We start from the raw sequence: 12,000 nt of genomic DNA, 5'->3' as shown, positions 1-12,000 counted from the left end.
GGGTGTCATGCTGAGCGAAGTAAGCCAGGCAGAGAAGGACAGAAACCATATGTTTGCACTCATAGGTCTAGCAGGAAAACAAGAGAGACCTAATGGAGAACCAGGGGGAGCGGAGGAGGGAGAGAGAGTTGGGGAGAGAGAGGGATGCAGAACTTGAGAGACTATTGAATGCTGAGAATGAACTGAGGGTTGGGGGGGAGGGGGGAAGACAGGTGGTGGTGATGGTGGAGGGCACTTAAGGGGAAGAGCACTGGGTGTTGTATGGAAAACAATTTGACAATAAAATATTATGGGGGAAAAAAAAGTAAAGGAATCTATAAAGATATCCTATGCGAACAGAAGCAGGAGGGGGAAGCCAGTGTGGCCATACTTATATCAGGCATAATAAATTTTAAGAGGAAAACTATAGCAATTGTAAATATCTGTGCACTTATAGGTGCACCTGAATAAAGGGAGAAATTGGCAATAACACACTGATAGTAGGGAACTTCAACACCTCCACTTCCATCAATGGATCGATCATCCACACAAAATGTCAATAAGGAAAGAGTGGATTTAAATGATACATTAGACCAAATGAACTTAAAATATACACAGAACATTCCATCCACGAATAGCAGAAAACACATTCTTCTCATGTACATAAAACACTCTCCAGGATAGATCACATGTAGGAACACAAATTTTAATAAATTTTAAAAAAGATGGACCTTTTCCAAACAACAGTATAAAACTAGAAATCAATTACAAAAACACCAAGAGGTGGACACTAACAACTAATGGGTTAATGGAGAAAACAAGAAGGCAATAAAAAAAGATTAAAACACCACCAGGACACAAATAGAACTGGAAACAATGATGGCCAAAAATCGAGACACAACAAAAGCAGTTCCTAGAGGGACATTTATGGCAATAGAGATCTACATCAAAAACAACACTCAAAATTCATGAAAGGAAGTAACACTGAAATAAAGAGCTCATTATTTGAAAGGAGAAACTGGGGATCAAAAAGAATGAAATCTTACCATTTGCAGCAACGTGGATGGGATGAGAGAGTATTATCCTAAGCAAAATAAGTCAGGCAGAGAAAGACAAATATCATAAGGTTTCACTCATATGTGGAATTTAAGAAACAGATGAACGAAGGGAAGGAAAAATAAAAAGCAGAATACAATCCCACTTATAATTGCATTAAAAAGAATAAAAACCCTACGAATAAATATAACCAAGCTGGTGGAAGACCTAACCTTGAAAACTATAAGACACTGAGGAAAGTAACTGATGACACAAACATGCAAAGGTAAACCATGCTCATGGATTGGAAGAATATTGTTAATCTGCGATTTCTACCCAAAGCAATCTACAGGTTCCATCCGATCCTGATCAAAATACCAATTTTTTTTTCACAAAACTAGAACATACAATCCTAAAATACTCGTGGAACAACAAAAGTCCTCAAATTGCAAAAGCAATTTTGAAAAAGAACAAAACTAGAGGTCTCAGAATCCAAGATCTAAGAATATGCCACAAAGCTACAGTAGTCAGAAATATCAACAAATATATCAAAGGAACAGGGTGGAGAAATAAATCTATACATTTATGGCCAATTTATGACAAAAGAGGCAAGAACATACAAAGGAGAAAAAATAGTCTCTTCAATAAATGGTGTTGGGCAAACTGGACCACTTTCTTACACCATAAACTCAAAATGGATTAAAGACCTAAATGGAAGATCTGAACTCATAAAACACTTAAATAACAGGACATTAGCATTAGCAACATTTAATGGATATGTCTCCTCAGGTAAGGGAAACAGCAAAAATAAACTACTGCAACTATGTCAAACCAGAAAATTTTGCCCAGTGATGAAAACTATCAACAAAGTTAAAAGGCAACCTATTCGATGGGAGAAGATATTAGCAAATGATATATCCAACAAGGTGTTAATATTCAAAATATATAAAGAACTCGCACAGCTCAATACCAAAAGTAATAACCTAATTAAAGATGGACAGAGGCCTGAATAGTCATTTTTCAAATAAGTCATACACATGGCCATCAGACACATGAAAAGATGCTCAGCATCACTCATCAACAGGGAAGTGCAAATCAAAAGCACAATGAAATATCATCTTACACCTGTTAGAATGATACCCAGACAAGAAATAACAAGTGTTAGCAAAATGCACTATTGGTGGGAAAGTAAACGGGGTACATCCTGGAGGCAAAAACAATAGGGAGATTCACTGAAAGTTAAAAATAGAAATAAATACCTTGGGGCGCCTCAGCTCAGGTCATGATCTCACGATTCGTGGGTTCAGGTCTCACGTCCGGCTCACTGATCTCAGTGCAGAGTCTGCCTCAGATCCTCTGTCCTCTTCTCTCTCTCTGCCTCTCCCCCACTTGTTCTCACTCTCTCTCTCAAAATAAAAAAACTTGAAATACCATTCAGTAACTCCATTTCTGGCTATTTACCTGTAGAAAAAAGAACAAAACCTTAATTCAAAAAGACACATACACCCTTATGTTTACAAGAGCCAAAATATGAGAGCAACCTAAGTGTCTATCAGTTGAATGGATAAAGAAAATCTGATGTACATACAACATAGAAGATTACTCAGCCATGAAAAAGGAATGGAATCTTGCCAATTACATCAACATGGAAGACACTAGAGGATATTATGCTAAATGGATTAAGTAAGTCAAATATAGAAACACAAATACTGCCTGATTTCATTTATATGTGAAATCTAAAAAATAAATGAATTAACAAAGAAAACCAGAAATCGACTCCCAGAGAACAAACTGTTGGCTGCCTGAGGGGAGAACAGAGTAGGGATACGGGTAACACATAACGGGGATTAAGAAGTACAATCCTCCGGTTATAAATAAATCCTAGGAGGAAGAGTACAGCATAGGGAATCCAGCCAATAATCCCACAGTAATTTCGTACACACGGTCACACTGACTGTGGTAAACACTTTGTAATGTACACAAATAGCAAATCACTATGTCATATACCTGACAGTAATATAACATTGTGTATCAACTATACTTAAATTAAAAATAAATTTCAATTAAGATATTTGCATATCTTTCAAAATTATCAGTTTAATATTGATGACAATAGGTAAATAAACATTACAATTCATAAGTAAAACGACTTGGAGAGGTTCATTTCATTATAACACATACCTGGTAATGTCAGCTTTGGTCTGGTCTAAACCTACCCGTCCAATTCTATCCCTGGAACACCTCCATGAAGTCCTCATACCCTAAACTGTCACTGACCCCATTAAAGTCACCAACAGAGACTGGGAAAAGAATAAAGGGAATCAGAGAGAAACCAGACCCTCACCCACACGACCACCACCCTCCACCCTCAAGGTGCATGCTGACGCGGGGATCAGCTAGACATCCTACTGCAAGTGAGGGACCCCTGGGGATGCAGGAAGGAAACTGGTGGTGACTCCCTGAGGACTGGGGTCCAGGATGTCCTCCCCATCTCTAAAAGCAGGAACTGCAGGAAAGGTGGCAGACTTCACCGACAGCACCTACCCTGTCAGCTTCGCCCTATTCTGGGAAGGCCAGGGCTCGCTTGGTCATGCACCCCAGTGAAGGGGGATTCTGGAGAGAGAAGAACTGAGGCTATGCAGGGTTATGTTCAAAGGTCAGTTTGTTAATGGCACCACTCTTATCTTCACCGAGTTTGGCCTGACCCTAACCTCACGTGCTGAGCTTGTATAGCCAAGACCAAGAAGCCATCTACTGTGCGAGACCTCAGCACACACCCTGTGAGGTTCTGACTCACATGACCACCAGGAATTGGGAAATATCTCATCTTGCTGTCAAGGAATCGAGCCTTTTTTATGCATCAATATACTTGTAGGCACCCTGGGAAGTTCCACGGGCAGAGCTACATTCAATTAATATTGAACACAACCCTTCCAGATCTCTCTCCTACTTGATGTGGGGAATGTTTATGAGACCCCTTTTTAGGATTTCCACTCCCAAGGTTGGCATTCTGAAACGTTCAATAACAGCGGCCTGCCCAAAGAGGAACTCTATATTTCCCGTGCTTCCTCATGAAAACACACGTCCTTTATTGTAGACCTGGGTCTGGCAAAATGCGTTCAGTGTAAAGGTATTCTGATATGTGTTTAAAATGTCCTGCCAGGGGCGCCTGGCTTCGGCTCAGGTTGTGATGTCACGGCTGGTGGGTTCGAGCCCCGCATCAGGCTCTGTGCTGACAGCTCAGAGCCTGGAGCCTGCTTCGGATTCTGTGTCTCCCTCTCTCTCTGCCCCTCCCTTGCTCATGCTGTCTCTCAAAAATAAATTAAAAATATTAAAAAATAAAATAAATAAAATAAAATGTTATGCCAAAAAAGAATTCCTTGATAAAGTACGGAACATCCATGTACGTTCTTCCCCTGTATCGAATTGTGTAAATTCAACCTTTTAAATATCTTTTGCATTTATCCACTTCTCTACAAGCCTAGTGCTGCTGAGTCCAGATCATCCTCATCTCATCTAGATTACTTGTCACAGCTTCCCTCCCACCAACCCTACTATCTCTGATCCATTGTCTACACTGCCTCCTAAGTAATCTTTCCAAAAAGCCAACCCTATGGCCATCTCCACTTGATCTCAAGACCAGAAATTCCTCAGCACGTACACCTCTGGCTGAAGGAGTCCACACTCCCCAAGCTGCGATGAATGATTCTTTAAAGCCCCCAGTTAAACAGTCTCCCACCAACTGGGTTGAAAGCATGTTTCTCCTACCAACCATAGCTGCAACAGTGCCGTGTCTTTCTTCCCTTACTCACAAACAGATGCTCACTTCCTGGCCTGGTTCTCCATGAAGCTGGAAAATCTCGTCGCTTAGAATGAACTACCAGGGTCACTGCATGAGCCACTTTGCAAAGGGTAACTAGGTACCACCACAAATCCTTGAACTTGTGGTCCAAGCTCTGAGAAATCCTGTCAGTTCCAGACTCGTTTGCTCCTTTAATAACTTGCTGTACGTTTCAAAGGCTCAGTCCACTTCTTCTTTCCATTCTGCTCCTATCCGTTTTTATCCTGGGCATTCACTTTTCCGAAGCTTGATGGCAGACTGGAATGCTAGCTTCTCAACAACATCTTTCGTAGCAGTTTTCAAAGTCATGGCTGCAGTCTTCTTCCCTTATGCGTTCCAAAAACATGCTGAGAGGAAGTAAAGTCTGGATAGCAAACATGGAAAAACAACATACATGTCAGGTCTTACGTCATTTTCCAGGTGTTGATCTGTCGTCTTTGACTCCCCTTCTGAAAGAAGTAAATGTTCAGTTGGGTTTCTGGTCTCTCCCTTTAAAACGTTTTTTTATTTATTTTTGAGAGACAGAGAGAGACAGCATGAGCAGGGGAGGGTCAGAGAGAGAGGGAGGTCTCTCCCTTTAATCTTTGACGGTGCATCTCACCAAATCTTTTGCTACCCACTAACCATCTTGATGCCTAAAGTCACAGTAATGTGACACATGAAAATGTGATCTCTTCCTTTTTCTGAATTGAACCTGAAGAGTCGTCCACAGAGGAAACTTAAGTACCACAGATATGTTTGACCTAGCACAGGGATCCCCATTCCCCCGTGCCCCCTTCCTGCTTGCTACCACTGACATACACGTGTACGTTTCAACCCTACGTACCCGTGTATGTCAGTAACAAAGAGTGAATCAAAGGGAAGATGAGAGCTTTGACGCAGAAAGGGTGGAGGAAGGAAATAAAACATACGTTGATTCATGCATCAGAGTAAACACCACTTATTAGGGAAATAGCAGTGGATCAGAAAAATGCATTACCTTCCTTGCTGTGGTTTATAACTGTCAGAAGGTTGGGGCACCTGGGTGGCTCTGTCGGTTGAGTGTCTGGCTTCCGCTCAGGTCATGATCTCACAGTTTGCGGGTTCAAGCCCCGCATCGGGCTCTGTGCTGACCGCTCAGAGCCTGGAGCCTGCTTCGGATTCTGTGTCTCCCTCTCTATCTGACCCTCCCCTACTCTCACTGTCTCTGTCTCTCAAATATAAATAAAAAAACATTTTAAAAAAATTTTTATAATTGTCAGAAGGCAAATTTCTAGAGAAAATGGAAGGTAAGCACGGTAAGAAACATGTATATAAAGAAAGCAGCAGCAACCCTGTGACAAAGGATCTGCATACCATGCTAAAGAGCCGGAACTCCTTAAGGAAGTGATTGGGAGTTTAAAGAGTAATGAATACAGTTGCATTTGCAGCTAGAAAGAATGTTCTGAAAGTTGTGTTGAAAAATGTATATGGAGTAAAACTGAGACAGCTTGGTTAATTAGAGGCTCACATTAATCTAAGAAAAATATTATGTGAATGTGAAAAAATGACATTGAAATGAGAGAAGAGAACTTGCATATTAGATAAATATTTTGAACCACAAAAATTCCAGGACGCACGGATTGCCCGTGGCAGTTGAGCAGAGTGGCCCCGGACTTGGGGTGCCCTCAGAAAGGTGGGCAGTTTTTCAAAATGCCAATCCACATACGATGTCCACTCTATACAGAATTCACAGCAACAATAGTTTTCAGGTGTGGAAAACTTTACATTGTTTCTTGTTCACAAGCAAAAACTTCTATTACCTGTACCGTGCAGACAGACAGAAGGCTAATTTATGATCTTACATTTTGAAGGTCCAATGTGGCAGCTGGAAGGGTGAAACCTCCTGAATTCATGGCCATCTCCTAGTGTAGCAGTAAGTTTGCTCTGTCTGACAGTGGGTGGTGCTCGCCATGGGTCACCCAAGAGGAGGACGTTGGTCATTACCAGTCCTGGTAATCACGGATTCTCTGGAGCTCAAGTCCTAGCAGGTGTCTGTGAAGTCAATCACCTTGGATTTTAAAGAGAGAAATCAGTTCAAGAAGATTATTTCAAACTTGTTTACAGCAGATTTCATAGCCATTTCTCCCAAAGGGGAAAGTATCAGTATTCTACATCCATATTTAAACATGGTAGTGCATCTCCTAGAGTCGGTGATTCTGTCCGGGGCACCGTGCAAATGTCGTTGGCGGTTACCCACAGCTGCAGAGACGGTTACCCACAGCTGCAGAGCAGGAACATGCGGTTTGGTTAGCCTAATTCTCTGTTGGCACAACTTCCTAACCTTTAGTTTATGCACTGAGCCGTTTTACATGGCGTTTCCATTTTATTAAATGTGTTTAAGAGGCAAATGCAAAGCCATGTTACTTACAAAAGAATGATGTTTATACTTGGCTTTAAAATAACTTTCTATAAAGCTTATCTGAGTTTACCAATAACATGCATTTTGAGATTTATTTCAGCTAATGATTTATGGCCTAATATTTATTCATGTATTCTGCAAATGTTTCTCAAGGTTCTAATAGATATGAGGCATTGTGGGCAAATGGAGAAAAATAAATGTGCAGCAAAGTTGCAATCTGAAAGACATTCAATGTAGCAATTCTATAAAGAAAGTAAAAACGTAGAGGGCTTATGTTAACGTTGATATTTGACTTCGCCCTGAAGGATATCTGTAGACAAAGAATGAGGCAAAAGAGAAAATACATAAAGATCATCAGTGGGATTGCCAGGTTTAGCAAATAATAATCTAGGGTATAAGTTAGATTTGAGTAATTTTTCATTTTTATGCATATTATATGAGATAAGGGGTAGGTGCTGCATGGAAAATACACTAAAAAATTCATTGCTAGAAATAATTCAAGTTTAATTTGGTATCCTATGTATTTTTTTAACTGATAAGCATCCTCCTAAGCAAAATCACCATGAACTTTGTTCAGCAGGCCAATGGAATGAAAGTATTTGGGGGACTATAGCAAAGGAAGAGACTAGAAAGAAAAGAAGAAAGTAAACCATGGTGGTTCTCTGGTCCTATGCTGAGAATTGGAGGGCTCCTTCAGCAGGCTTTTGAAAGCTACAAAAAACCAACAAAGGAAGAGAGTGATACAATCCACTTTGTGCTTTAAAGGGCTATCTCACAAATTTAACAAAATATACATGGTCTATAGAAAAAAATGTTACATGTTACTAAGGGATATAAAATAAGGGTTTTCCCCCCTTCTGTTTATATAAATTTTGTGGTTGGATGGGATGACTTGATACTGAAATGGTGTCAAAGTGGATTAAGATAATAAAAATGTATCATCTTGTAGTTCAGTATCAAACACCTGTCTCACTGAGCTGAAACAAAGGCATTGCAGGGCAGAATCCGTTTCCTTACCTTTTCCAGCTTCTAGAGGTGCCCTTTTTCCTCACAGCCCCCTTTCTCCATTTCCCAAAGCTACAGCAGTAGTTCAGGTCCCCACAGGACATCTTTCTGATCCCCTCTTCTGCCTCCCTCTCCCAAATTTGAAGACTAATGAGATTTAGGTTGGTCCCACTTAGATCACCAGGATTCTCTCTCATCTCAAAATCCATACCTTTCATCACATCTGGAAACTCCCTTTTGCCATGGAAGGTAACATATCCAAAGGTCCCAGTAATTAGAATGTAGATATCTTGGCGGGGGAGGACATTAGACTCCCTACCATAATCTCTAATCAAGTCTCATGGAATCTTAATAATTCTGGAGTAGGCTTATTGATAATAATGTCAAGTAAACTAAACATTAAGACTAATCACAAGCATTTGTTATAGGGGCACCGAGGTGCTCAGTCAGCTGAGCATCTGACTCTTGATTTTGGCTCAGGTCATGAACCCAGGGTGGTGGGATAAGAGCCCTATATCAGGTCTACACTGAGCATGGAGCCTGCTTAGGAATCTCTCTCCTCTCTGTCCCCCTCCTGCTCATGCTTTCGCTAAAATAAATACAATTTTAAAAAGTTTGTTATATATTTGAGAAAGTCTTTCAATGCACTTAGTTTGACATGTGGCAAAATGAATACTCTGAGACATAAATATTGTCCCAGATATGGTTTACAATAAAAAGCTCAAAGGTTATCTTCTCACCAAAGCACGCCAGTACATTAGGATCATTAAGATTCCAGGGTTATGATATTCTGTCACCCAAGGGCAAGGCTATCAAGCCTCATAGAAGCCCAACCATGTCACAGTGAAATGCTAATAGAATGATAGGATTATGGGAACTCATTAGCAAGCCAAATCCCTGGGACTTAACAATTCATTCGGGTAATCCTGGAGTAGCTAGTTCAGAATTTTCCAGTTCTTCCACTACCACCATTTCCCCACTTTGTCCATAGGTTACACACACAGTACACCCATGCTTGCGAATATTCTGTGGATACAGACGACCAGACACTGCTGTCTCTGGGGGTGCTGAGCAAGCAGAGGAAAGCAGAGGCTGGGTGTGGTCTTCCATGACCCATTCATTCTCCCTTCCCTCTGTGATAATAAAACACCATAATTTTAGCTAGGCCCATGATCGCCCAACTAAAGGCTGTCTTCCTTGAAGCTGGTGGTGGCCATAAGTAGATTTTTGCCAGATTATGAGTGGAAGCGATATGGGAAACGTCTAGGTCATGCCTTTAAAAGTAAAAAAATTTGTTCTCTACTTCCTACTGACTGAACTCTAGACATAATGCTGAGAGATGAAAGATCCATGTTAGACAAAGAGACTGAAGTCATACGAACAGCACCTCAACTGTGATGATGGCATCATAGGTACATGCATATGTTCAAACTCCTTCAACTGTATACATTAAATACATGCAGCAATTTGTATGCCAAGTATATCTCAATAAAGCTATAACAAATTAAAAGTTAAGATTATCATACCTTCTCAAAAAAAAAAAGAGAGAGAGAGAGAAAGTAGCAGAACAAGACAGAAGGTGTCCTTGAAAGCACGTAATGTCACATTGGCCCTGACTTGCTCAAGTTAGGACTGTGATGTGAGGGATAAATAAATTTATATGTTCAAGTCATTATTATTTGCTTCCTGGCGAATACAGAATAAGATGTCAGTATAGAAATGCTAGGTAACAAACCTAAAATACAAGCCGTTAACTCAGTGGTGGGGGATGGGAGCATGTATATGACAGGTTAGAAATCTGATGACTTTCATTAGGCCATAGCAAAACTGTTGGTGCACTGCTACCTGCAGTGCCTTGGAAAGCAGACCATGTGCCAACAGAGCCTGTAAATCGAATGGAACTTGCTGGAAAATCTCAGAATATTGGTTTTCATTGTCTGCAGTAGGTTACATATTGTGAAATCCTATTTTAAAATATCCATTCAAGCTATGTATTTCATACTGTTTGAACTTTTTAAAATGTGGACATACTATACTTTAAGCTAGTTTTTAACAAGAACATTCCTATAAAAAATGTCATTAAAAAAATAAGACCACTGTTTCATTAAAGGAACAAAGGTAAGTAATTTGGAGCAAGGACACCAACTGTCGGATCACTAATATTCAGATTAGAGACAAAAGTCTACGTCACCGAAGAGTCTGCAGTGATGGCAAAGAAATGGCAAAACCTCAAAATTTAGCTAACAACAAGATTTGGGAGAAAATGAACAAGGAGTCCAGATGACTCAAAATCTCAGTGAAATGAGTAGACATGGCGAAAACAAAGCTGGTGATCAAAGAATAGTAAGAGGAAGGAATTGGGAAATAGGAGTTTGAGAAAGAAATCAAAAAGTGAAGGAGAAAGATTAGATATTTAACTTATTCCTATAAAATCACTTATCACAAGTGTCTCTGTTATTAGAGAGTGAAAAATTAAAAGAGGAAGGCCAAGTCAGAATGAAGACTTCTGTCCCTGGTGGTTATGCTTCAGAAGGAAGGTGGATTACATTTTGTAACCAGATTCAGTTAAGTACAATGGAGATAAATGGGTCTTTGAAAGGAAAATTCACTTATCTCCTGGGAGACTCTACCTTGCATCGCTGGATCGAATACTTATCCAAACTTGTAAAAAAGTATGTAATTATATTACTTTAGAAATTCAGGCTGATATTAAAGTACTGTTAATGAGATCTCTATTCTCTCATTTTGATTGTCCTATTTTCAACTTCATTTCACTTTCTAGGTTTGAGCCTGTTAATTTAAAATGTTTTATTCCCTTTTTCACAAAAAATGGTGTTTCTCTTTATAAATTCCAATGAAAATTTTACATTTTGATTGATATTTCACACATACGAACAGATAATCTACCCTAAAGCGTAGGAAGTTCCAGTAAAAAATAATCTAGATGGATGAGGATTTTAAATTACAGGATATTCTTCTTAAAAAATATTCAGATTCAGTGGCAAAAGCATAGGTACTCTTGTCACTCTCCAGCTCTACCCTGTGGTCGATGAGGGTCATATCCCTCAGGAAACTGGGTATCACGTGACAAATCACAGCCATTGTCACCCCCCTTGGCCAGCAGTTCAGGCCCTTCTCCACTGACATTTTCATTTCAAGGCCATCAGTGCCTGAAAAGCTATTAAACAACTATTCCTAAAAAGCCCAGCCACTGGAGTGATCTTTAAAACAGAAAACATAAGGGAGATGCACATAGACACAGTCAAATTTGGAAACTTTCGTGGTTACATTCAATATCTTACCATGAGGACATTTCAAAGATCTCAATGTGTATGTCACTGATGCTGGGACAGGACTAGTGCACAAGGCACTAATAGTGTCCACTCACATTATGTAATTGGAAATCAGGTTAACATGTTCTGAAACTACATTTGCTAAAGCATAAATATACAAAATCCCTAGAAACCAATCTCTGCAAATAATTCTATTCGTATGGTCAGAGAAAGTTCATTTTATCGACTTATAATATCAAAAGAATCTGCCTGGGCAGGGGTCAGACAGTTAAGAACAAAGACAAGCAATGTAGGATGCAAAACCAAGAAAATCAGACATGAGGAAAGACTATACCATCCCTGGAGACTGTCCACATGTGATAATAAATGTTCATGTTGCTTAGGCAGGTTTTGGCATAATTTCTGTTACTTATGGCTGAAAACATCTTCCTTGATAGTTTATTAGGGTAAAAGAGAATAAGCATGTG

General features: G+C 39.8%; 1 pseudogene; it reads left to right on the top strand.

Annotated features, from left to right (window-relative positions):
• Positions 1-3,401: 3,401 nt before the first annotated feature.
• On the top strand, positions 3,402-11,678 carry LOC115272697 (annotated as a pseudogene).
• Positions 11,679-12,000: the final 322 nt, after the last annotated feature.

This window comes from Suricata suricatta, chromosome 11, assembly GCF_006229205.1.
Source record: "Suricata suricatta isolate VVHF042 chromosome 11, meerkat_22Aug2017_6uvM2_HiC, whole genome shotgun sequence".
NCBI lineage: Eukaryota > Metazoa > Chordata > Mammalia > Carnivora > Herpestidae > Suricata > Suricata suricatta.
Note: the sequence above shows the minus strand (reverse complement) of the source record. Positions and strands in the feature narration are given on the sequence as shown.